Below are 24,698 nucleotides of genomic sequence, written 5' to 3'. Positions count from 1 at the left end.
CCTGCTGCTCTGTGGGGGAATACAATGCATCAGCTACTATTAATTCAAAAACTCTTGAGTGCTGACTCAGACCTGGAGCAGAGCACACAGTGTGTCTGTCTCTCAGCCCTTACACGGGGTAACCTGTTAGTTTCTGTATTGATTTCAGATGTCTTCACTAGTTTATCGGGCACTACATGGCCTTGCTCTCTCTCTCTCTCTCTCTCTCTCTCTCTCTCTCTCTCTCTCTCTCTCTCTCTCTCTCTCTCTCTCTCTCTCTCTCTCTCTCTCTCTCCCCCTCTCTGTCAGGAATGCTTTGGGCTGTTAAATGATGAAAGACCCTGTGTTCCTCTGCTTTTCTTGTTGACTTGTTATCTTTATCTGCCTCGAAATTACCTACTTTGTGGAGGCTGAAGGACTTTAAGCCCTTTGAAGACCTTTAATAAAGATGCATGCGTTTGATATTTCATGTTGAACGGATGTAAATCAAATATGTAAATATCCCTATAATAATAATGATGATAATAATAATAATAATAATACTAATAATAATAATAATACATTTAATTTACAATGCATTTTACATTTAAACTATCTCAAAGTGCTATAGGAAACATGTAAAAAGAAAAAAAAAACTTGAAATTGGATGGATTATTGGCTTTAAAGGTAAAACATAAAAGACAATTAAGATAAGGCTTTTTTCAAAGGGTAGATTTTTAGTTTTAAAACGGCAGAGAAATCGATCGAACAATTTTGTCACCAGCGAACTGAATTTACGTCAAGCTCACTTATTAAAAGCTGCAGTTTGCACTGATGATTGTTGAGCCTAAAAACTAGTGGAATCGTATCTAATCACGCGTCTTTGGCCAACATTTACTCAGTAAATTCTGAAAACTGGAGAAAGTTCTCGAACATCTCATCAAAAGTTTTCCCACATCAAACTGTGTGTGACATTTGCTGCCGATGACAGAGTGAAATGCGTTTGCTTAACCAGAGCTTTAAATAGACGAGCTGTAATCAGCGCCAGAATGAAGAGAGACACGGTCACAGAAACAGAACGTCACTTTTAGTACACCGAGCGGTAAGATGTGATAACGCAACACTCAAGTAACCACTTGTGCAGAGGTTTTTTATTGGGTTGATAGTGTTGGCAGGTCAGGCCAGCCAGCCTTTTGTCCTTGCTCACTTAGAATGGGTATAACATGTTCGAGCCAGATTATAAATCTAACATATAAAACTGCGTAGAGAATGAGTTGCCACCTACATAGTTCAACAACTCTTGAAAATGATAGAAAATGTTGCATATTGGATGATTGGACTGAAATTGAGATGACAATTCACAATCTGCTACAAGAAGACAGCGCTTCTATATTTCCCCGTTAACACAATGTTTCAGGTGATCATCATTTTTGGGTTTATGTTTCAGAAAAGTTTTGAAAACGATGTCTACTTCCATGGGAGCGGGCACAAACGCAGAAAACGGTGTAGTTCCCATGTCTGGCCACTAGTTAACAAGTATGTGGACATTTGTATGGACAGACAACAAAGTGGGATTGCCATTCTAGGTCACTCAACTATAAAAGTTTCCCTCGAGATAGAACATTTTCAAAAAGGCATGTATCAGTTTTCACAATCACGCTTCTACAAATGGACAATAATAATGCACCAGACTTGATTGTGATGAATCTAAACACTTTTCTAAAACCTCATACATGCTATGTGATCACTCCCTCTGAATCGGAGGGGCTTCAAATAATGACTAAATGAAGGCAACACGGCCAGCTGGTAAATTTCTTAGGTGGGGCTCTTCATTATTATTCGATTTAGGCCCATGTTAACTGAACTGACTTTCAGCCTGGTGCCCTCTATTGGCCAACCGCCACTGGGAGCTAACATAGAATCAAGCTCTATATGGAAGGAAAAGTAAGGTGGTTTAAACATTTTACCGCATTGGGAATACATTGACCGTTATCTCGGTGTAGTTGGACCGTCATGAAATTTCCGACATCGGCAGAAGATGATCTCGGACTGTGTCACGTGACCGTGACGTGAACGTTTAGATGGTCCTTGGGACTCAACTAGAGTCAATTCACATTTTCTAGATCCTAGAAAATACTAACTTGTGGCAGGCTCTCCATTAAAGACCTGTACAAGGAAAACAACAGTGTATACTGTCCAGCTCCATCCTGTGACCTCTTTCAATCCAACGTGTATTGATCGATGATTTCATCACTGTGGATTAACGGTACTCTCTTGGTGAAAACACCTCGGAAAAAAAACCAAAAACACTATATTCTACCTATTTTATTTATTTAATTCCTCCACAGAGCTGGGCTCCATGGACACGTTAATGCAATCAAGCGTGTGCTTCTGCTGCACACAAGAACCTTTAGCCACAAGATAATCCCTCCCCTGTGTGATTTTCTAGCTGTCAGTGTAGTGACTGCAATTACAGGCCCTAGGGGTGCCAGGCAGGTGGCCTTTGAGTGTTAAATCAGTCAGGCGCTCTATAGGGGCTATTTAACCTAGCTTACCTGACTCTTTGTTGGTGTTGGAGCCACTTTGAAAAGTCGAGGCGGTGGGGGAAAAATAGCTCCAAATATCCATGCGTGCATGACTGTATACCGGAGAAGGAAGGCCACCTTTATCATAGCAGTGATTTAATAGGTTCATGCATGCGTCAGTACAACAGACACGGCCGACTGAATGCAACGTGGTCATTTCTCTGCTTTATTAAAGCCACGGAAACCTATTTTGTCTTGTGAGCAATGGATGCAATTTAAAGCTTTCTTCTCCTTTCCAGTAAATATTGCATTATTATACGTTTTCAGACTACAATACATTCATGGAAATACAATCCTTTAACTAAAGTCAAAAAGGGCTTTCATTATGAAAGAGAATTTATATCACAATAGATCAACTGAAGGCTTTGAGCATTAACGTTCATCGGCGGTACGGGATAACGCTTCCCTCTGTGCCTTAAAAACCACGAGGTGGAAATAGTGTGCCTGTAAACAGAAAATAAAACGCCTCCTTAGTCATTTGCAGGGCTAACATTAATAAGCGTCGCACTGCTGACTGAGAATGGTGATTTGCCACGGGTGGAATTAACTCCATTTTCCCATAAGTATCTCATGAACAAGTGCTTTCATTTAGTAAGGAAGAACCACACAAAAAAAAAGCCTCTCAAAAAGCAGACATTATGTGCATCCAGCTGGTCAAGTGAAATGAAGCGGGATGAAGTTCGGCTACTTTCTAATTTAAACCGCACGCTGCAGCTGTTGTGCACAAAACAAGCCACCGGATTGCCATCAAAGAAAGCAATCCCTCCGACTCGCCGCCGCCATAATCCTTTTAACATCCTCCATAGTACAGTATGTCAGCCTTATATAATCATTAGCAATCATCTACACTGCAAACCCCGTGCTCAATCTGTTCAACTCAGACTGCATAATCAAAGACAATGTGCAAAGATGACAGTGTTTATCTTCTTCTTCTTTCTTTTTTTTTTTTTTTTTGTAAAGGCATCTTGTGTTTCAAACGCTCCTGCAGACAGGCGCATTCTCCTATTTTTAGAGAAACATTTCAAAATAATTGGACAACATCCAGCGTGGAGTGAACCCAAAGGTCAAGGAAATGCACAGGAAATATGTAACTACCCAAGTCTCCAGTCGCTGGCCCAGCACTTAAAAACTTTATGATACGGTTTGTGTAAATTACAGCCGCTCCCTGATACAGCATTCGGAGATGAGGTTCAGTACAATCACTTGCGGGCTTTATTTGCTTCTATCCCGAGTTTGTTTTGCTGATGCCAACGTTTTTGTTTTTTTTTGAACGGTTTATAGACTAATTTTGGTCACTGCTGGATATTTGTTGTTTCGTTTCATAAAGCTGACCCAAACAAGAAATGAAAGAGGAAGTCGACGGCGACGGCGGCGCGGCGGCGGTGTCTGGGAGGTTGGCCTTGTTTTCTCTCAACAAGGAGGCGAGAGCTGCTGGCTCCTTTTTCCCCTGGACTCTTCCACTTCCACTTCACAATGGCCTTCTATACTGTCACAGCAAAATCTAAATTACCCCTCTTGTGACCGAGTGTGGCTCTGGCTGTGCATATATTGGCATTGTGTAAGGTTTTTTTTTTTTTTTTTTCCTCCCCTCACTTAAATTGTGCCCCTCAAGAGTCAATCTATCCAGCTGGGGTTCACCGGGAAGAACTATTTTTACGGTATCGCAAAAGATGCTGAGGCTGGGACTCGGATATTGTTATACCTCAGCACCATTTTCTGTTTGTCCACCGCTTCAGCGACTACTCCCCAGAGGTGAATGCTAATGGGAGAAAGATTTTTCTTTATTGCTCTGACTTAGTCCATGTGCTGAGCTGGAACAAGGACTGTATGTATTTCTGTCAAAACCACACGGTACACACCATACATCTCGACTCCAGAATTGCAAATGTAGGTGTTTGGTACCAGTTAAAATAAGAAAGGAATGTTGGCTCAATAAAGATTGTTCCATAGGTGAACAATGCACAAGCCACATGCGAGAGCATCAAGTGCATTGGAAAACCAAACTCCATCATAAACATGCAAAATATCTCTTAGGAGGCGGTTTGCTTGTAATAAGTTGGAGAAATGTTTGAGGATATCATTAATATTCTAGGTGCAGGGCATAAAAACAAGTCCCGGGGGTGTCAATTATTCTCTATTGTTTGTGTGGACAGATTGTATGCCATCACCATCGCAGGAAGGAATGGCCGCAGAGACATCAACTTGTTGGGGTATTTTATATCGCCATGACTGCAATCGGGATTCTATGATACCCCCGAAACAAACTGAGGCCTCATTTACTGTGCTTTCAAGTGAAAACGGAAAACTTTTTCTGCGTTTTAGGTGTTTGTTTACACGACAACGGTGATTGGAGTCACTGGAAATGCAACTTTTTGTTTATTTTTTTTCCCCCTGTTTGCAAAATTGTATGTTGTTACAGGAACAGATACAAAGCTATTTAGTATGATTTTGAGAGTTTGCATTATGGGATAGGTTGGGGGAGTTTGTGCAAATGCTCTGGAAAATGCTTTCAACCCTGGACCCTTCTATTCATACACGGCCCTTTGACAGGAGTGTACTCTCTTATTTCCTCGTTGGTGCAGTGAAAAATGCTTAGAGATGTTTTGAGGAAAACCACATAAAAAAATAAAAATAAAAATAAGGGTTCAAGGTGTTGACTTGGCCTCTAAATTCCTTGGATTTTTACTCTGATCCAGCATCAGGGAGACGTGCTGGATAAACAAGTTCAATCACGAGCTCCAGGGACTTAAAGGATCTGTCACTATACCATCACTCCTTCAGAGGTCTTGTGGAGTGTAAGCTTCAAGTAGTCAGAGCTGTTTGCAGCACAAAGGTCACCTATACGATTTAAAGTAGGCGGTTTTAATGTTGTAGTTATCGGCCAAATTGCCTCTTGTGTTCAATTATTTTTATGGCTGCGGGGGGGTAAAATCTATCTCTCCCTTATGGTGATTAATGTTGCTTTAACAGCCGACCAGATAAACCACATCAAATAGATGCATCTTAAAACCTGAGCAAAGCAGCTATTCCACCTCTCAAATAACAAGACAGTCTGTTTTTACACTGTCATGCTTTGTTTCAGTTGGAACGTTGGGAAAATACAATGCTCCCAATGGTGCTAAATTGATTTATGGTTCACTAAATTAAATACTTTCACTGTGCACACGTTTTGCATTCAAATGCGACAAAAAAACTTTGAGTTACAGCACATAAAATATCATTATTAAAATTACTGATGCCACATTCGGGGACTACTGTACAAGAATGCAACCTGATATTTAGAAAGAAAACAAAAACCTTGTGCCATTTTCAAACACACCATCCAAGCGTAAGCGCCACAATGCATAAGAATTTGATGTACATTGCCAAAAGTTTCAGGTACTCGTTGAACTAAGTTAAAGCCAACATTTGTATCAGTGATGGTGTTGTGGAAGATCAAAGGAGATCAGCGTCTGTTTCCGTGGAGATGCTAAGATCACAGATTTTCTCCTGCATTTGATCTGCTTTGATCTCCATGAGGTGCCTCTCCCCTGTGTTGGTTGAAATGTGAACGTAGTCACCAAATTATTGGTCACTGGCCATTTTTTGCATCGTTCCATCCAAATTAAGGTCGAAGGGTGCTCAGGCGAGTTGCAGCAAACTGAGGATAAAGAAGCGTGGCACTCTGAACAGTCACATTCTCACATTAATGGCAATTTAAATCAAGCAAATAATCTAAGGCCCACTTTATTTTCAAGTGGAGTCACTGAAATGCAACTTTTCAAAAATGATATAGTTGAGAGTCATTATAATAACAGTCCAACTTGGTCGTCTTTCCACTAGAATGTCCGTGAACTCGCCATTTGTTAATGCAATGGTTAAAGTGTGTGTGGCTTCATGAGAAAATCAATCAACAGCACCCACTAGTGGCCCAACTTTGGGAGGAATCGAGAGTACTCGGGGGAAAATATGCAAACTTCGATGCATAATGGACACACAGTTCAGCAGTATTGTATTTTTCATGTTACTGTTAACCCAAAGCTCTTTAAAATGGGCCTCGATGGGCGAAATTGCTGCAGTCATTGCCCTTTGGGTACTTTCATTATCGGGCTTCAGATCGAGGATGCAGTCACCGATAACAGAGGAATCAAGGTGGCCGCGACACATGTACAACTTGCCACTCCTCGTTAAAACACCCGGCCCCTGGCGCATGCTAATTAGCGTTGCCTTCTCGCCGGGGAGCGACACACTTTTGGCACAACCTCCTCCTGTCTGACCCGGACGGCTGCGAATGGCTGTGACATGTTGTTAAGGTATCACCGGGTAAACATCACTCGTCCTGAACTTTCCAGCTGCGGGTCCTCTCAATACACGGAAATACAGTGACACAGTGCTCCACTCCCATTAACCTCTGTCTACAAACATGGCTGTGGCAGTAGATGGGGAGGCGGGTGGGGGGGCTGCTTTGCATTTGCAGCACAGGCCGGGCGACGAGGAGTTTGAGGTAGATTGAGCATGATGAATGTTAATCAATGATACAGTATGTCCCGAACTGCATAATGAGCTTGCCGCTCCAGTCTTCCACACCTCTGCAAATAGAGTTTGGCGCCTACCCTTCATTCTGTATTCAACTGTGCATGTGCACGCGCCATTAAATCTGCACTTGAATAGCTGAAGGAATCTCAACACGCACGGTTGTGTTGGTGTTGTTGTTGTTGTTGTTGTGAGTGCTTTTGTCATAAATTCTCAAATCCTACCTTGAAATATTGCCAAGTGCAATGTGTGCCAGAAGAAAAGAAATACTTTTTTTTGGGGGGGGGTTTCTATTGCTACCACTTTGATTATAATACTGTTCAACATGCTGTAGTATTTTTGTTCCTTTCCACCTCACCTGTCTGCCTCAGAAAACAAGCAATCAAGGTTAACATTGCATTCTGTATTCAGCTTATTTTCATGTTTTGCTTCTGAGGTTTCAGCTTTCTAGCTGTTGGAAACTTTATCTTCAGCAAAGTTGAGGGCTGAAACATGACAAGTGGCAATTTTTCCAATCAGGCATTCTTATTTCTTCGGCACTTTGTTGATTGTTCGGCAGATTTTCTCTGCTTATCAGATGAATACCTAATCCGATGCAGAGTGAGGAAAATTCAGAGCAGGGGTTGCAGAACAGTAAATTATGTTGTAGTTGCATACAAGCACACAAGCTGAGTCAGTTCTTTCTCTTTATGGTCAGGAGAAACAAAGTTAGCTTGACATTGATGTAGTGCAACACCATGTCTTAAGCGAGGCAGATGCTGTATGGATTAACCCATTTAAAAGCAGCGCTTCCCTTTATCCCCACAAGATGGATTGCCGCATTTGCGTTTCCACCCTTCCAGCCGGATGCGACACCTTCTGTGTTTGTGTGCAGGGCGCGATGCATTTCACTGGCCTACGGGGGGGGGGGGGGGTCAAACACAAATAGATCATATTAATCTGACAACAACCCATAAACTCCAGGTTGAGGTCAAAGCTAAATGAGTTGCAAAAATGTGCAAGAGATGAAAATGTGTGTCCCGCCTAATAAAAGAAAATCAGAGTGAAAAGTCAGAGTCATGACCTCATCAGTAAGTTCCACAAACACCCTGGCAGTGTGACATTGTTATCAGTTATCAGTACTGATGGAAACAGCATGCAAAGCGTGGTTAAAGTTGATATCAAAAATGAAAAAATAAATCCCTTTCAGTGTCTGTAACATCAGCAATATGCCCAGTGTGATAGGTACTGAAAGCAGGGTCCGGGCAAATCAGAGGGAGTCTTTTGATATTGGAATATCTCGCAACATCTTGTAATAACACAAAGTCCCCTATCAGAAGTTAATGGAATCTATTGTATCCCATTCAACAGGGGAACGGTGGAGGGTGTCATCTTTTTGAACAGCTGAGTTAATACAAATGGACCCGATGATGAAATGGTGTGAAATGTGTGGGCACCCTGCTGGCCTCATTGCAAATGCTATGTTACCCCTCCCTTCATATTTATCATACGGACCTGGGGGCTGTGGTGGGGGTGGGTGGGTGGAGGGTTTCACCACTCAAATGAGACTTGACATGTTCGAAAGAGGCATAAAAGACGAGCAGCGAAAACGGGTCCTAATAATCAAAGATCAGGGTCAGATTATGAGGGAGGTTTCACATTTTCTCTCATTAGTGGTACCTGCTGCTGCCGGAGCGGCGGCCGTGTATGGAAGGGAGTCTTTACATTTTTTTTTTTTTTCTTTTCCTTTTCATGGATTTAATGAGGATTTACATTGAACAGAATTATATAACGCGAATCCAATGATTCAGTCACATCTACCTGCTGTTCGAATGAAAGGGAGAGTAAATGCATTACGCCGCGTCAGAAAGACTGGATAGCGGCTTTTCAATTGAAGAACTCCAAGTTTGCCTACACGACTATACTCAAACTGGGCACGACAAACTGCCCTTCACTTTAACTGCCTTGGGTTTGGTCAATTCGAGGCATTGCTTTGAATTCAGGATGGTCACGGCTTGGCTTTATTTTCCCACGTCTTCACAGTGGGGGGTGCCTCATCCAACATGTCTCCCGGTGGAATAACCAATTGTGAAACTAAAGGGGAGTTTAGAGCTGGATTCACACCGTCCGCTTTTTGGCGGATGGGAGCATCCCATTGGGATTGTGTGCAGGTGGGGGGCATGTTATGCAGGTTTTCCACCGCTCGTCACTACGGGGAGGGGTGGTGTGTGTGTGTGTGTGGAAGCCATCTTGGACGGCACTCAAACAGCTACCAGTGACGGATGGGCCCAAGGGATGTTTACTCCTGCCCAGTAGAATAAACACCTATTTTTATTTTTTTTTTGTACAGCTCTGAGAAATCATGCGGGGAGTCAGCGGGTCCCAGAGCCTTAAACGGTACACAGTGAACTGGCACTGAGCCTTCAACTCAAAAGTTGAATGCATCACTAACATTTTTATGTTGATGCAATTTTTGTCCCAACTTTCTTTTTCAAAGACCCTTTGAAAAGTGCCACAAAATACATTATAGCCAATATTTCATTCATTTCCGTGTTTAACATTGATAAATAACCTTTTTTGGGAATTTCACATTGGAGACCGACGTGACGTGGGGATTGAATTCAGATAAGACTTTATTCATCTCCGCTGCACTCTGCACACAAGATATGAAAAGAACATGCAAGCTTATTTTCATATCTTTCGTATATATATTGTTGGTTGGTTTGCTGGTTAGTTTTTTGGCTCATTGGTTCTTAGGTAGGTAGGTAGACAGACTTGTTTTCTGGTTGGTTGGTTTATTCACTGGTTGGTTTATTCACTGGTTGTTTGGTTCATTTATTTGTTGGTTGGTTGGTTGGTTGGTTGGTTGGTTGGTTGGTTGGTTGGTTGGTTCATTTATTGGTTGATTGGTTCATTTATTGGTTGATTGGTTTGTTGCTTGTTGGTTCAGTCACTGGTTCATTTGCTGGTTGATTGGTTCATTTTCTGGTTTGTTTGCTTTTTGGTTGGTTGGTTGGTCCATTCAATGGTTGGTTTGCCGGTTGGTTCATTTTGTGGTTGGTTGGTTCACTGGTTGGTTTGTTACTGGTCGGTTGGTTGGTAGGTTGGTTCATTTACTGGTCGGTTGGTTGGTTCATTCATTGGTTCAATTGCAGGTTGGCTGGCTGGCTGGCTGGCTGGCTGGCTGGCTGGCTGGTTGGTTGGTTGGTTGGTTGGTTGGTTGGTTCATTTACTGGTTGGTTGGTTGGTTCATTTACTAGTTGGTTGGTTGGTTGGGTTGTTCATTCACTGGTTGGTTTTTTCCACTGGTTTGTCCGTTTGAAGGTAGGACTTGATGAGCTTTGGATCAGGTTTAGTTAGTGAGTGTACTGAATGTTCTGAATGAAGTGGATCTTTTCCGGGTGTGATTTACTGTGTTTCCCCCAAATATCCCCAGTTCATGTCGTCCCTTGTCAGGGAGTTTGTGACCCCCTCTACTCTGCCGTCAGCTTGGATCAGGTAAATCATGGCATGATGGACATTAACATAAACCGACCTCAACAAATGTCTCAATATCAACCCTCAAAGTTTGTCTCTGGATAAGTCCCATTGTGTCATATCATTAAACTGATCAGATACAGATTTCAGATGTGGAAATTACAGTCAAATATCCAAAAGAAATCTGCACTAAAAAAATTACTCAGCAGCTCTATCTACAAGCTGAGAACTATTGTGGGAGTTGAGATGACGTCCTGTGGCTTCACATTTTGACCTTGCTATTGTCGCATCCTGGTGAGAATCAAACATCAGCTTTTCAAAGGAAAGTGCCATCAAATGCTTCATAATAGTTCTCTTTCAATCTATTAACACCGAAGGCGCTCTTAAAAGTATTACACTGCTGTATTATACACAAACAAGGCAGATACACTTTAGCTCAGACTTTTCATTTCAGGCTTCATTTTCTGTAGAAATTCTATGAAAACTTTTTAATAACACGGCCCAGTCTCTCTTGGATTTACTTTAATATTGAGCACTTCCCCGGCATGCACAGTACCAATATTTAGAGCCAAAGTAGATAGACAATAAGAGTTTGAGAATTGGGAAGTGGCCTGCAGGCTGTATGTGCAGAGATTGTTGGAAGAAACCACTCTGCACTGGCACCAATTCGTGAAAACCAACTGGGTTTTTTTTTTTCCCTCTCATTTTTAGATGATGCAATACTCGTCTGCTCATGGGGTCGGACATGCGAGAGCTTTTACTTTGTAGCTGACCTCTAATTTCTTTGGTTTCCTTGAGTTCCCGCAGCCAGACAGTGAGGTCCTGTAAGAGGCGAACGGTCCTGAATCTGGAGGATTCCGATTCTTTAACTGGTTCATGAATCTGCAATCAGAAGTGCCGAGATGAGATTTGAAGAATCTGTTCCCAAACCTATTTACGGCTCAATATTTATGACTCGAGTGCGTCCATCAATCACCCGCCCAGTTTAGGAGATCACAAACAGACCCGAGACGAGTCCTCTTACTGCGAGATGCTTGATAAATGTCATTGTGTACCACTACAGCCTAAGTGACAGTTGACATTTTATGATCGGAGCGCTCTTAATAACAAAGTGTCTGTATCTTGTCTGCTGTGTGATGTATAGCTTCTGAGGCGCAGTCAGAAAAAAAAAGACGCTTTTGCTGCTTTAATGCCCGACCGCTCTTCTGCTCCCGGAGGATAGCTACGGGGAGCAGGGTGAGGCCTCTTGCTACGTCTGAATCTGCTCGTTTTAGAATATTTGTGTAAAGGATGGTCTCCCGAGAATACAACAAAGCGGGATAAAACAAAAAGTGTCTAAACTCTCAGAGAAACGAGAAGGACTTAATAAGACCGAACTGCATGTACAAAGCGCTGATATGGGAGTAATAAACATATAGAGACAATATATATACAAAATTGTGCCACATTTGTAAACAATGTGCATTTTTGGGATGTGCAGCAAAGTAGAATCGATTGCACACACCATATTTATTTATTTATTTTTTTTATTTTTTTTTTAATTTTTTTTTTTATTATTATTATTATTTGAGCTGCTCTTTTTTCATTACGGTCCAATCTGGTACTTTCGGGTGAATTCAACATTTCTAGGTTTTATGGCAGAAACTCACAATAACGAGGCAATATGAACACATTTAATGGATAAAACCAGCAATTGCCCTGGTCATATACAAGGATATTTAAGGTGCTTCACAAAGAAGTACGGATTACAGTAAAATCATAGAAAAAAACAAAAAAAACATTGCTGTAACAATGTGCAACTTTCATTTCTGTGCGTACCTCAAATGCATGTTGCAACCATTTAAAATGAGGGGGGAAAAAACTACAAACATGCAATTTTACGATAAAAAAATTATCTAGCAAATTAGCTTAAGAAATACATATTAAATTAAACTAAAGATTAAGAAAATAAAAGTACTTTTAAAAGACAAAAGCCCGTTAAGGCAGGAGACTTTAAAATTAGGTGTATCCCTTAAGTGAGGGGAAAGAAAACTACAAACATACAATTTTACAATTAAAAAAAAAAAAAAATTGAGAAAATTAGCTTAGACTGCAGAACCCAAAATTCCAAATGTTTCCCCTCTATAACCTTAAATTATATTTCAATTAGTGAAATTGGTCTCGGCAATTCTTCTTTCAAAGAGTCCCTCATCTTGCCACGTCCAGTAGTCTTCATTGAGCCTCCGGAGGATTTCCCTGTGCCAGATGTACTATTGGTAATAACACAACTTTCCGTGTGTGCATACATGGCAGCTAATGCGACAGTCCAAACGAGGGGCCTCTTTCTTTGCGAGCGCCTCTACGGCTTGAAGGTTTTAATCAATATCTCGACTCGTCTCCTCGCCCGTGCCTGGAGACGCAGTGGCTTCTCCAACCCCGGAGGCAATCCATGCAGAAAACCCTCTGTACACAATGCCACTCTAATGATGCAGAGGAGAGGCGGTGGATAAAGTCGGATTTGACAAATCTATCCTCCTCCTCCTCCTCCTCCTCCTCTTCCAAGCTGTGTAACAATTAAATGTTTGGGTTTTGTTTTGTGCGAGGACCGGCGGTGTGCAGCGGGGGGAGTCATCTATGCTTGGGTTTAAATACAAGAAGAGACGCTGTCGCTTCTCGAGCATGTGATGTAACTGTCCATCTCTCTCTTGCTCTCTAGTCCCCCCCCCCCCCCCCCCCCCCCCTCACCCACTGGGGGTGAGACAGAGTTCAGCCCAGAGCAAAAATTTTAAATGCCACGGGTCATTTTATAAAAGATCAACGCGGATTTTAACCGAGGGGATTTTACCCGGCGCAGAATTAATGCCTTGAGGTGGGACCGTGTCACCCGTCGACGTTCTGTATGATTCCATTCTCTTTTAATTGTCTGCACAGCGAGAGACTCGACTAAGAGCAGAGATTAAAGGATTCTTTTTAAGAATCATTTCAAAGCGGCCCGCCATCTCACCCATGACTAATTTAGTTTGCTGTATTCACTCAATTCTGCCACTTTAATGCGTTCACCGGATGCCGCCGTGTGTGTACCGGCTCTTCACAGTGCTCCATCCTGTCGGAAAGCCGGCGTTGTTTACTCGGAAAGTTCAACTTCACTTACAAATCGAACGCAACTGCTGCAAAGTGGGAATTGTTTGACGAAGAAATGTTTCCTTGGCGAACCCTCTGATTGCTCAATCCACCCTCTACTCGCCGAGATGTTTCACGAGAAAGTTTGACCTTGAGGATACTACAAAGGTTATTATATTTCATCATCTGGAACCTGTGAATGTCTCTTTAAAATATCCAGCCATCCATCGCCTCCTGAGATATTGTCAGTTTGGAAAGCAGGCCGACTGATCCATATCGAATGGGCTCTTTCTCGTATGGCGGCTCGATCTGATGTCCGCCCACCTGAACGAGGTTCAGCAAAGGATGTTTTTCTCTTCATGGCAAATTTGACTTGTTAAGTCTTATCTTGGACAGGTAATCTTGTTTGATCGTATCTTAGGGAAGGTCCCTATATCTGCCCATCAGCACCAGATTTCTAGGGATTTTACCCCAAGCGATGTCTCTTTTGGCTGCTTTCCTGTTCAAACAGTCGACAACTGTTGACCTTTGAGGTCGTCTGGCTCAGGGATGACCCGACGCAGCGGGCCATATGGTAACGCTCATCGCTCTTTTGTCTAACCTTTCCTTCCTTTAGGGGAATCGGAGGGAGAAGAGCAACAGGGGGAGACAATGATGGGTATTGATGTTTTCTCGGAGTGGTTAAGTGTCGCTGTCACTTCACAAACGGAATACGAGATTTGGCGAAGACGGGCCGCCGTGCCGGCATGGGCGGCCTGAAAGGGAATACATGCATAGTGAAGCAGGGAGATGTGGCTGCGAGCACACTGCAAGTATTATTGCATTACCTTGAGCTGTGTCCTCCTCCCTCATGTATTGCATCTCTGCACAGTGAGGGAGTCAAAGGAAAATGTCAACCAAAAGCTCCCCATTTAGCAGCATCTGGCCTGCTCCCAGCAGAGTCGGGCCATTTCTTATGTCAGGTAATGGTTTGAAGCGCTTCTTGTGAAAGACACCGTGTCCCCCCCCCCCCAAGCGAAAGCGCGTGTCCCTTTTCACCCCGGCCATAGATTTCGGGCGGTCCGAATCTCGCACAAGGCCTCCGCTTTGAAAACACATTACGGCACCGGGAGCTGTGGCATCGGCCCGGGACTCATTCAAAGGAAAACACACAACCGCCCTCGCGTGCACTGTGCCCCTCTTATTATAAGCATGAGAATCTGCTCTCAGAGATACACACTTCAATCGGGGTTGTTATTATATGTCAGCGGGTGTTGGGGCAGTGGGGAGGGTGGAGCGAGGTTGTTATCTTCATGGCTGAACAAGAACTAGATGGAGGAAAAGTGGAACATCTTTCAAAAAAAAAAAAAAAACTGGAGCCCGGGACTCTGGGAGATAAGGAGGGGAGAACGCTCCATTGGCCTGCCATTGTAAAGAGCTGGGGGGAAAAAATTGCGGCGGAGTCGACCACAAAAGACCCCGCGCCACCTGTAAGTTTGCCTCCAAGATAAGAAATCATTGCAAATCATCAGTCGCCACATGGAGTGACCACAGCTGCGAAGGCTAATGTATACAGCGGTGATGGTCCCGGACCTCGGCATGCTCTTTCCACAAAACACGGTCGCCGCGCATTCACCGACAGATAAAGGACACGCTTTGCTGCCTCCATATTTGAAATGAGTGAACTGAATGTGTGGCTTCATTCGACAATCTAACATTGCCACGGCTTGTCGAGTTTTCTGTTAATAGACAAGTTTTCACAGTTTATTGAGAAAGAGCGTCGATTATTTGTGGCGTGAAATATCAAGCTTTGCTTATTTCACTAAGAAAGCACAGTGTAGGTCTTGTTATATTAAAGGCCTTCAACTGTTATACACTTGTGCTAGTTCTATGAAGAATTTTTTGTCATTTTAGTTGGCCTTTTTGCGTTTACCGTAATTTCTGTAGTATAAGATATCAAAACTGCAATATTGAAACTGAAATATCGATCAGCTCATTTTGTTTTCTATTTCACATTAACAGTTTATCTGCTTCATACTTTATAAATATTTGTTTTCTTTTGGCATTTTGCTTGCGTTGTCAGTGTAATACGGTAATACTGGAGGTTTTTCTGTGGTGCATTGTGTACATGGTGTGTAGCGGCATTCTGTTGCTATAAAGTGACATCTAGTGGTCCCAGATGGAATATACTGGGATATTTTGATGTGTAAGTCACTTGGCCAGCCAAACAAGCCCATGAAATAGCGAGTACACTCCAGAGATTTTTGGAGGTTGAATTCAGTGTTAAATATGATAAATAACACACGTCCAGTCGGACATCCCACTCTTCTTATCTCCTCAAACCCTGTAGTTATCTTGCAAATATCCACCATTTAAAAGTGTTAATTTATGAATCCAGATCTGCCAAGTTTCTATTTGGTTTTTTGTTTCTTAACAGAAATCACCAGCAGAACAAAGTCTTGCGCCCGCACCCGTTGGGACGCCGGGGGGTCAGACGAGAGCCATGAACCTTTAAAACCCTGCCAGCCTGCTAAAACAAATGTCTTACTCCGGCAAATATTATTGTACTCGGAATCATATCAAAGAGGCCAAGAAGACCAAAGGTGAAGTGGACCACAAATATGAGATCCACTTGATGTAATTTAAAAAAAAAAAAAAAAAAAAAGAAGTTCTGTGAGTTTAAGTGATTCAGCAAGCTTGGAACCCACCCGACAGATATGGGGGCTGGGGTGGTGGTAGGGGTGGGGGTGGGGGGGTGCAGTTCCCAGCAGGCTGCTGCTCACTCAGTGCGAGGCGTTACAAAGGCAGGAGAGCTGCAGTCCCTCCACAATCATTTCACTCCAAACTGTTGGCGCATAGATTGAGCTGCTAAGGTGGCACTCTGGGATTGATAGGGGGAGAAAAAAAAGGGAGAGTAACTGCAGTGCTAATGCACCTTCCAGCTTTAAGAATCCACACCGGTGGGCAGAGACACAAGCTTGCCATATCTTTTTATACAGCCACATAAAACACAGTGAGTTATTGTACATCTTCCTATAGTAGCTATTGGTGACTTCCTCCTTATGGCTTGCAGGAGTGCAACAAAGTAAACTCCTACGAGATGCTGTGGAGTCGGAGAAAGTCGAGGTGAGAATGCCCAAGTGATAAAAGAGTATAGCTTATGTAATAATACAGCATTATGATATTAGCAACGTGGGCATGGGGAATACATGTGAGGTATTTCAGTGCAGTGCAGTTGCAGACAGAACATTGTGGTTCACAGCGCAAAATGCAGCAGAACAAAAAATGGGGAAATAGGAAGATGCTGGCCATTTATCGAGTACATGTCTGTACAGCCAGTAGTACTTATTTTCCGATGTATAGAAGACGGTAGAACAGTGGAAAAGATAACCATGTTTTACCAATGTATCATTGGAAATACCATGTTTTAAAAAAAAGAAATTATACAATTCATTTATTTGCCCTGATATTCAAAAAGCTGAGAAAAGGAACACAATGCTGGATACAAACTAAAATATGCATAATTTTTGATTAAATCCACATTGAACCATCACTACAGTCATTCTTATTTTATTAGAGAATCCCCATTTTTGCAATTATTGATTGAAAAGTGCACACAATTCCGCCAGCTTTCAATGCAATTTCATGGAAAGCAAGTTCTTGCATGTGTAACGTTATTTAAAATGTCATCACATTGCAAACGTACCATCTAATTCCCAGCAGAAGCGCAATGTGCGAGTGCGCGTCTATTGGGACCATGAATGGTTTGAGGCAGGGAGTCGTCTAGCCGTAATTTAAACAGTCAATTTTCAAAAATATAGTGCACAGCTTGCTCAAAGCCGTCTAAAATAGGTGTAGAGTAGAACCTCGGATGAGGAGACCCAATAAGAGTAGACGAATGGTTCAAAGTTCTGACTTCTTTGCCGCTGCGCTATATCTCCTGCATTCTTTAACCGATTTGAATCGTTCAAATACCACAACTTGCAGCTTGTTCATGAGACGACTGCTATGCTGTGTACTTTGTATGTCTTTTACCGTTTCCAGGTAAATAACAAAAACTATCTCATACAAAGCGGATGGGAGAGGCACCTCATGGTGATTAAAGCAGATCAAAGCAGGAGAAAGCAGACACTGATCTCCTTTGATCTGCAATGATCTCAGCACTGGAGATGCCATGAAGACGCTGAGATCAAAGGAGATCAGTTTTATTCAGCATTCACACTTGCATTTTCTTCTGGAAATGCAAACTTCGCGTTAAAACTGACTTTATGTTGAGATTGTAGCCATTTTGAATACAAAGTGTTTGAGCTTGCAAATTTCTAGACAATTTCATTATGTACACTGCACGCCACAACAAAGCAAAACTTTCAATAATAATAATAATAATACTAATACATTGTATTTGTAATGCACTTTACATTTAAACAATCTCAAAGTGCTACAAAAAATAAAAATTGGTAAAAGAAAAGGTAGGTAAGGGCGAGTTTAAAAGAGACACATAAAACACTATTTAAAAAAAGGCTTTTTTTTAAAGTTTATAGTTCAAATGTCAATTTAAAGGTTATCATAGCAATATTTACTGGTCCGGCCCACTCAAGATAAAACTGGACTGTATGTGACGCCTGAAGTCAAATTTTATTTAGTATTTATTTTATATGATATACACTTGTGTGTGTGTGTGTGTGTGTGTGTGTGTGTGTATATATATATATATATATGCATGCATGCATGCACCACATAAGGTCGATCTTTCAAGGGGAGGCCCCCAATTAATGAGGTTTGTTCTTTGTGTGTTCCACATCTTTGGAAGCGTGGGGTGCTCTTCTATTAGGCCGTGCTCTTCTATTAGGAACTATATGGTATATCACAGTATCATCTGCAAAGAAGATGAACCTCCGTCATGTTTGTGATTCCATGCATCAGTGCTAGGAGGCAGTTGCAAGACTTTAAATCTGCTCATTTTCAAAATTTACGCAATGAAAACAATGAAACTGACTTTCTGAAACATTTTGATTTTAAAAAAAGAGTCTTTGCTGAGGCCAAACTTTATAATTAAGACTTCTCACCTCGTAATGTCCCCAGGGACAAACAAAATATATTGCTTTTTAGGTCATAACCATGGTGCAGACAGCTGTGCTTCTTTGTGAAAATAAAAAAAAGAAGTATATTTTCATGAGCCCGTCTCGCGTTCCTTTCGAGCAATAACCCATCCCTCATTCTTCAGTCAATACTGATGATGTGCTGATAATATCCTGCTTGCCTGCTTACAGTGCGAGACAAAATACAAATCAGAGCTGACATTTAGGAGACTAAATGATGAGTCACAACCAAAACGAGTAAAGATGCAACTGCTACAAGGAGTTGTAAAAAGGTGGGATGAAAGCGCTCCAGAAAAACAAACAAGAGTAGATTTATTTTGATCTTATCAACTGTAGAATTGTCAAAACATGCAATTTTCTTTTTAACGAAGACATCTTAAAGATCTTTACCACATTCATGATTTCATGGCAATAAGAAGCTAATCTATGATTAGATTTTTGTCTCAGGGCCAACATTACATATAAGTACAAAACATTTCACTACTTTCTGGTAGAGTTTGAATTCTGTATATGGTCTAGGAGCTTTATACCCTTTATAAGCATCTAGTTTAATGCTGATAATTTCATTTTCTACTACTTTCCACTGAATAACATTTTAATATATACCAAAACTAGATTTTTATTTGCATTTATAATGTTTTATAACTTAATTTGAGCAATTTTATTACATTTTAAGCCAGTTAAAATTTCTATTCATGAATTCAGTGTTTTTAGATGTTGTTGTCATTTTGCATTCATTTCTTTTAGTGAATTAAGCCGTTTTTGCTAATTGAGCTTTACAGAAAAGAAAATCAGCCAACATAGCTAACACATCTGAACTTACCACCTTTTCTAGGCTTTTAAGTTTAGTTTTTTTACAATTTTAACTGTATTTGCGATACATGTTATTTCCCTTTTGTTAATTTGAGCTATTTATAGAAATTTTAGCTTTTTAGAATTTTAGCTTCTTTTTTTGTCCTGTTTATCGCCCCTTATTCAGGAGATATGAGTATATATATAAAAAAATGCATATTTCTATATTATTTTCTGAAAGCTTTATGCAGCCACAATAGAGGGGCTAAAGATTCACTATCAAAGGCTTAAGGAATCATTAAGTTAAATGTTAAATATTTTACAATTTGCCTAAGACTTTACAGCAACATGACGATAGTGATGATTTCATATGTTAAATATCAGTTGACGGTATTGAAACGTGGCCCCACTGCAATGCATTTTTTTTTTACTGCCGGCTTCATTGGCATTTCTGTTGAGCATCTATTTCAAGCACAATTTGAAAATGAATCCCGGCACCTATTTTCACAGCTGGAGCTCAAGTTTAGTCCCACGTTTAGCCAGTCAGCTGGGTATCGCTCCCCGCCGACGTAAGCCTCCCGACGCTCTGCTGCTCCCACTTCTTGCCTGGGCTTCCCAGAGTGCGCCATGAATAAATAACTGGAAGGTCTTGCCGCTCCGCCTCGGTTCGGTAGGGGGCATACTCTCCATGTTACGGCCCTGGATGGTGACGTCATCCCCATTGTTACCGCTCAATTCCACGTACAGCAGACGGCAGCTTTATGTAATCACATAGTCACACCAGTAAATTACTGCTTTGTGGGGGATTTGATTGGATCTCCTGGGGTTCCTTTCTCAAAAGTAGGCCTAATTGCTCAACAATAGAGCAGCATTTAGACAAGAAATAGGCTTCTTTTTTTTTTTCTTTTTTTTTCAATCAAAAATACATCAGTGAATATTTTTAATAGATACACGCTCTCGTACACAAACAGACAACAAAGAACACGAGATCACTTGACAACCTAAATCAAGAGGAAGCTCGGCGTGTTTTGACCTAAAATCCAGGATGAATTATAAATAATTACTTTAAATGATCCATTTCTGCCATTTCAGAGCAGGGAGATGAAACTTTTGGGAGGAAAATGTAATGAATTATAAATGTGAACGCAAGCTTCAATCACAGTGATTCTCTGTACCTTAGAAACAAACGATAAAACACAGTCGTGTCATTATTAGAGGGGGGGGAGATCAGCTCGTGGAAGTGTGCTGGAGTCAGAAGTATAGTTTTCCTAATATAGTGATTCTGGAAGCGACAGAAACTTATGACTTTGACAGTCGAGTAAGAAATTGTGTTCTGTTACAGGAAAAACTGATAACGGTAAACATTATTACCACAAAAGTGGCATTCGATGCAGTATAAAGTGATGAACTACACAAAAAGTTATCAAATTTAGCCGGGGAACAGACAGTCTCTCCAGCATAAATACATGTTTGGTTGTTGAAGCAGCAGAATGTGTGAGACTGTGACTCGGTTTTTGACTCCAGGTCTGGACTCTGGGGAGTCGTCACTTTCAGGGTCTAATAAAATCGGCCACATTTCTATATAAAAGACCATCCAAACTGGGATGGACACCGTCGCTCGTCGTCAGGCCAGGTTTCATACAAAATCGTTCCAACTGTTAATGTAGCCCACGTTCATTTTCGGAACACCATCGGTAGTTAACAGGTTACATTCGGTTGAAAATGTGTAACTCAGAAAGAAAAGAAAAATAAAGCAAAATAAATAAATAAAAAGGAAATTAGGTGAGTGACCAGAGACATGTTTGTCACCTCCAATTGGCGTAATCAGCTGTCATTACCACAGGCATGCATTCCGATCTTAATCCGGTGTCAAAGTAAATTTTTCTAAATATTGCCAGGCTGCAAACACTTGAAATACAACTACTATAACCTTTTAGTGGCAATAGTAAGTCAATTATTAAGTTTAGGTGGTTTTAAGTAATGTAGCTATAATCACGGGTTTCCACATTTAACTTTATTTTTTTTCTCCTACATTGCACCAGACAAAGTGAATACTCCCTCTTGTATATATGAATTTACGTATCCAAATTATTTATACGTCTTCTTTTGTTGGAAGCTACAAATTTCCCAACTTCTTGAGAGCAGTAACTCAAGACACCATCTTGTGGAAGAAACTGGTATTGCAAAACTAATTGAGCTGCCGAAATATTAGTCTGTGTGACAGCTTCACTACATATTTCTATATGGACACTACAAACTTGCCTTGAATGTTAAATTTTGATCCGCACTTTCTTTTTCTTATATTGTGCGCTGAAGAAAATGACCTTTGCAGATGTACAGTGATGTGCTTTCTGATCACGGCATATTTATAAAGAGTCTGAACTCCTATAATCCTCCCTTGAATCCATTTCAATCATTTATTTGATACGTAGGTCAACGTGTGTCGGGTCGCAAAAAATGTGATGAGCTGATTTATTAAAATATGAGAAAAGAAACTGCAATAAAGCCACAAGGCTCTGCATTTCTTTGCATATAAAAAGAAACATATGTTCCTCCCTCCGCCATCGTCTTGATCCGTAAGATTTTTATCAGTTCTCCTTTGGCAAACAAGCCAAAAAAAGTGATATTTCACTGTGTCTTGTGATGTTTTCCCGAGCCACACTTTAATGCAGCCTCACCGCGTTTTCATCCCTGTTAAATGGCATTCATCTTTTAAGACGCGTAAACAAAACAAACGCTGGATCGTTCATCTCAATACGGTCGACGAGGACATGGAGGAGCAGGAGGAGGAGGCGGCGGCGTCGGCGGCTGTGCGCTCGACGTGAGAGCACTGCAGAAGTGCGAGGTAAACTTGACTGGATCCGCGGGGTAAAGCCCGGCGCTGATTCTCCTCATTACATCCACCCACTGTCAGGGCAAACAAGGAAGCAAGAGGCTTTTCAGGACACATTCAATCTGAGTCAACATCGCTCTGTCAAGGCTATCAACCCACCACGCTCAATGTGGCCCATTTGTGTGTCCAGACAAAGTACCGGATATCCTCCAAAGATCGGTATACAGTTCTCAGACCTCAGAGACTTGAAGCCTCGTGTATGCACGGTGTTGAATAAAACATCAGATTTTTTTTTTTAATGGTTTACGTTGAATTGAGGAATATAAGCCTGTGCTGATTGACGGATTGAACACGTAAAAACAAAAAAAACAAAAAAAGTCTAATCATGTGCTATTGAGCTGCTGTTGTGCAGCTGATTACAAATTACATTTCCAGGCTGCCGTGTTGCCTTTGGGCTCAACTGCAATTGAATTACTCTGTCACCATCCAGACATCTCAGCCGAGTAGAGTGCGTTCCGTCTCTGACAGGTGTTCTGTCTGGCAGACAGGTGAGTGTGTCGGAGAGAAGGGTTTTTAATGACGCCCTCCTCTAATTTGACAGCACTGTGCTCATGAAGTGCATTGTATTGTTTATCCCACGGCTAAACTATACAGAAGGAAAGAAAAACGACCGCTTTCAGAGCTTTTCCTTTACTTAAACTTCTTTTTTTTTAACGTTACGAAAAGAAAACAAAAAAAAAAGGTACAAGGGCAAAAACGGCATCTTTTTATTAGCCTGTCATCGAAGCTTAATGCCTTCAAATGGTAACATCTTAGCGTAATTGTTCTTATTAAGGAGCATCAACACCGACAGCACTGACAGTAAAATATTAATAAGGAGCTAAACAGATCTGTTTATAGAGAAAATTACGTTTCATCATATCAAACGGTGCAGAGGGGATCAGAGTTAAAGATGTGTGCTATTTTTTCTGGACTATATGAACTTATAGCAAGAAGCAACTTATATACATTTAACACATTCTGGAAAATAAACTGCTGTACAAGGACTAATAAAAAATAATTATCCCTTTAACAAATACAACATCTAGTCTGTATAGTACGTTAACATTAAGCCCAAGTTATTTTGGGTTGCAGTAGTGAGTCGTGAGTTGTGCTAAATTCATATCTTGTGGTGTAGAGTGATTATTAAGAAGCTGGATGGACTTGAAACAATATATTGTTTTCCCCCCCAACTCCAAGTGGAGCGACAGAAAGTCTCCGAGTTAGTGATGAGAAACCTGACTCCTTAAACTGACTCAAGGATTTTTGAGTCGTTCATCCAAGTGAACTGGGTGTCATTTGATTCAGTTACGCGTGCGCACCATTTCCTCCATTTTCAGCTGAACTGCACGGAAAGCATCACGTATTCATCGTAAAACGCTGAAACACTTTAGAGGGAAATTAACAATAAGTACACACAAGTTTTTAGTGGCACTGGTCTGTTTATTCTACGTTATTTGTGTTGTTTTTTAGGTTTATTTGAACCAGGAACTAAGTTAAATAAATCACTAAACATTAAGTAAATACCAGGTATCCAGAATGGAAAATATATGATTTTAAAGTAAAAGATTTTTACTCCAAAATTAATTTTTTCTTCTTACAAATTTCAAAAATAGTTTTAATAGTATTAATAAATAAACGTGGCATCCAAAGGGTGGAACTAATTATAGGGGACCGAATTAAGTGCAACACAATACACGCTACAGTCGCAATTGAACATTATTTATTATGTATCAAAACACATATATATCTATGTATTTATTTCTACAAGCTTTGCGAAACAAACAATTTTTACTCCGCCGCCACGTTCAGGTAAGGGAGGGGCGGAGCTCCACCAGGTGAGCAGCTCACTGCTACGTACTCTTGGCAGTTTCAAGCAGATTCGAGCTTGCATGAAGCCTATCTTGGTTTTTGCTTTTCCTCATCATCTCTCTGGAAGTCTGGTTCAAGTCTGGCAATGACTCACCAATGACTCGCCGTGCCTCTGGAAAACCGTGAAATTCCAACGCGTTCGTCGGCAGAACTACACCAGGTCGTGCTCGGAACTAGTGAATTGTCATAAATGCCTGCATTACTGCCCAGATGAAATCGATCCCTTAACAAGGAGCCTCTCAGCAGCCAGTCGTGAAAATTAAACAGTTGATAAACTCTGCAGTGTTGCAATCAATACTCTGCCCTTTCTTCTTAAACACACCGCAGTACTGCATGACGGGCGCTCCAAACACACGGCAAGTTTTTTTTGTTTTTTTTTGATCACCGTTCGAAGCCAGTGCATGCATCTGGGCATTTTCTGCAATTATGTCCTGAGCTGCCCTTTGTTTTTGCGTATGGGGGAATTATTACAGA

This window comes from Lipophrys pholis (assembly GCF_963383615.2).
Source record: "Lipophrys pholis genome assembly, chromosome: 23".
NCBI classification, from domain to species: Eukaryota; Metazoa; Chordata; class Actinopteri; order Blenniiformes; family Blenniidae; genus Lipophrys; species Lipophrys pholis.
This window is presented reverse-complemented; position numbering follows the sequence as displayed.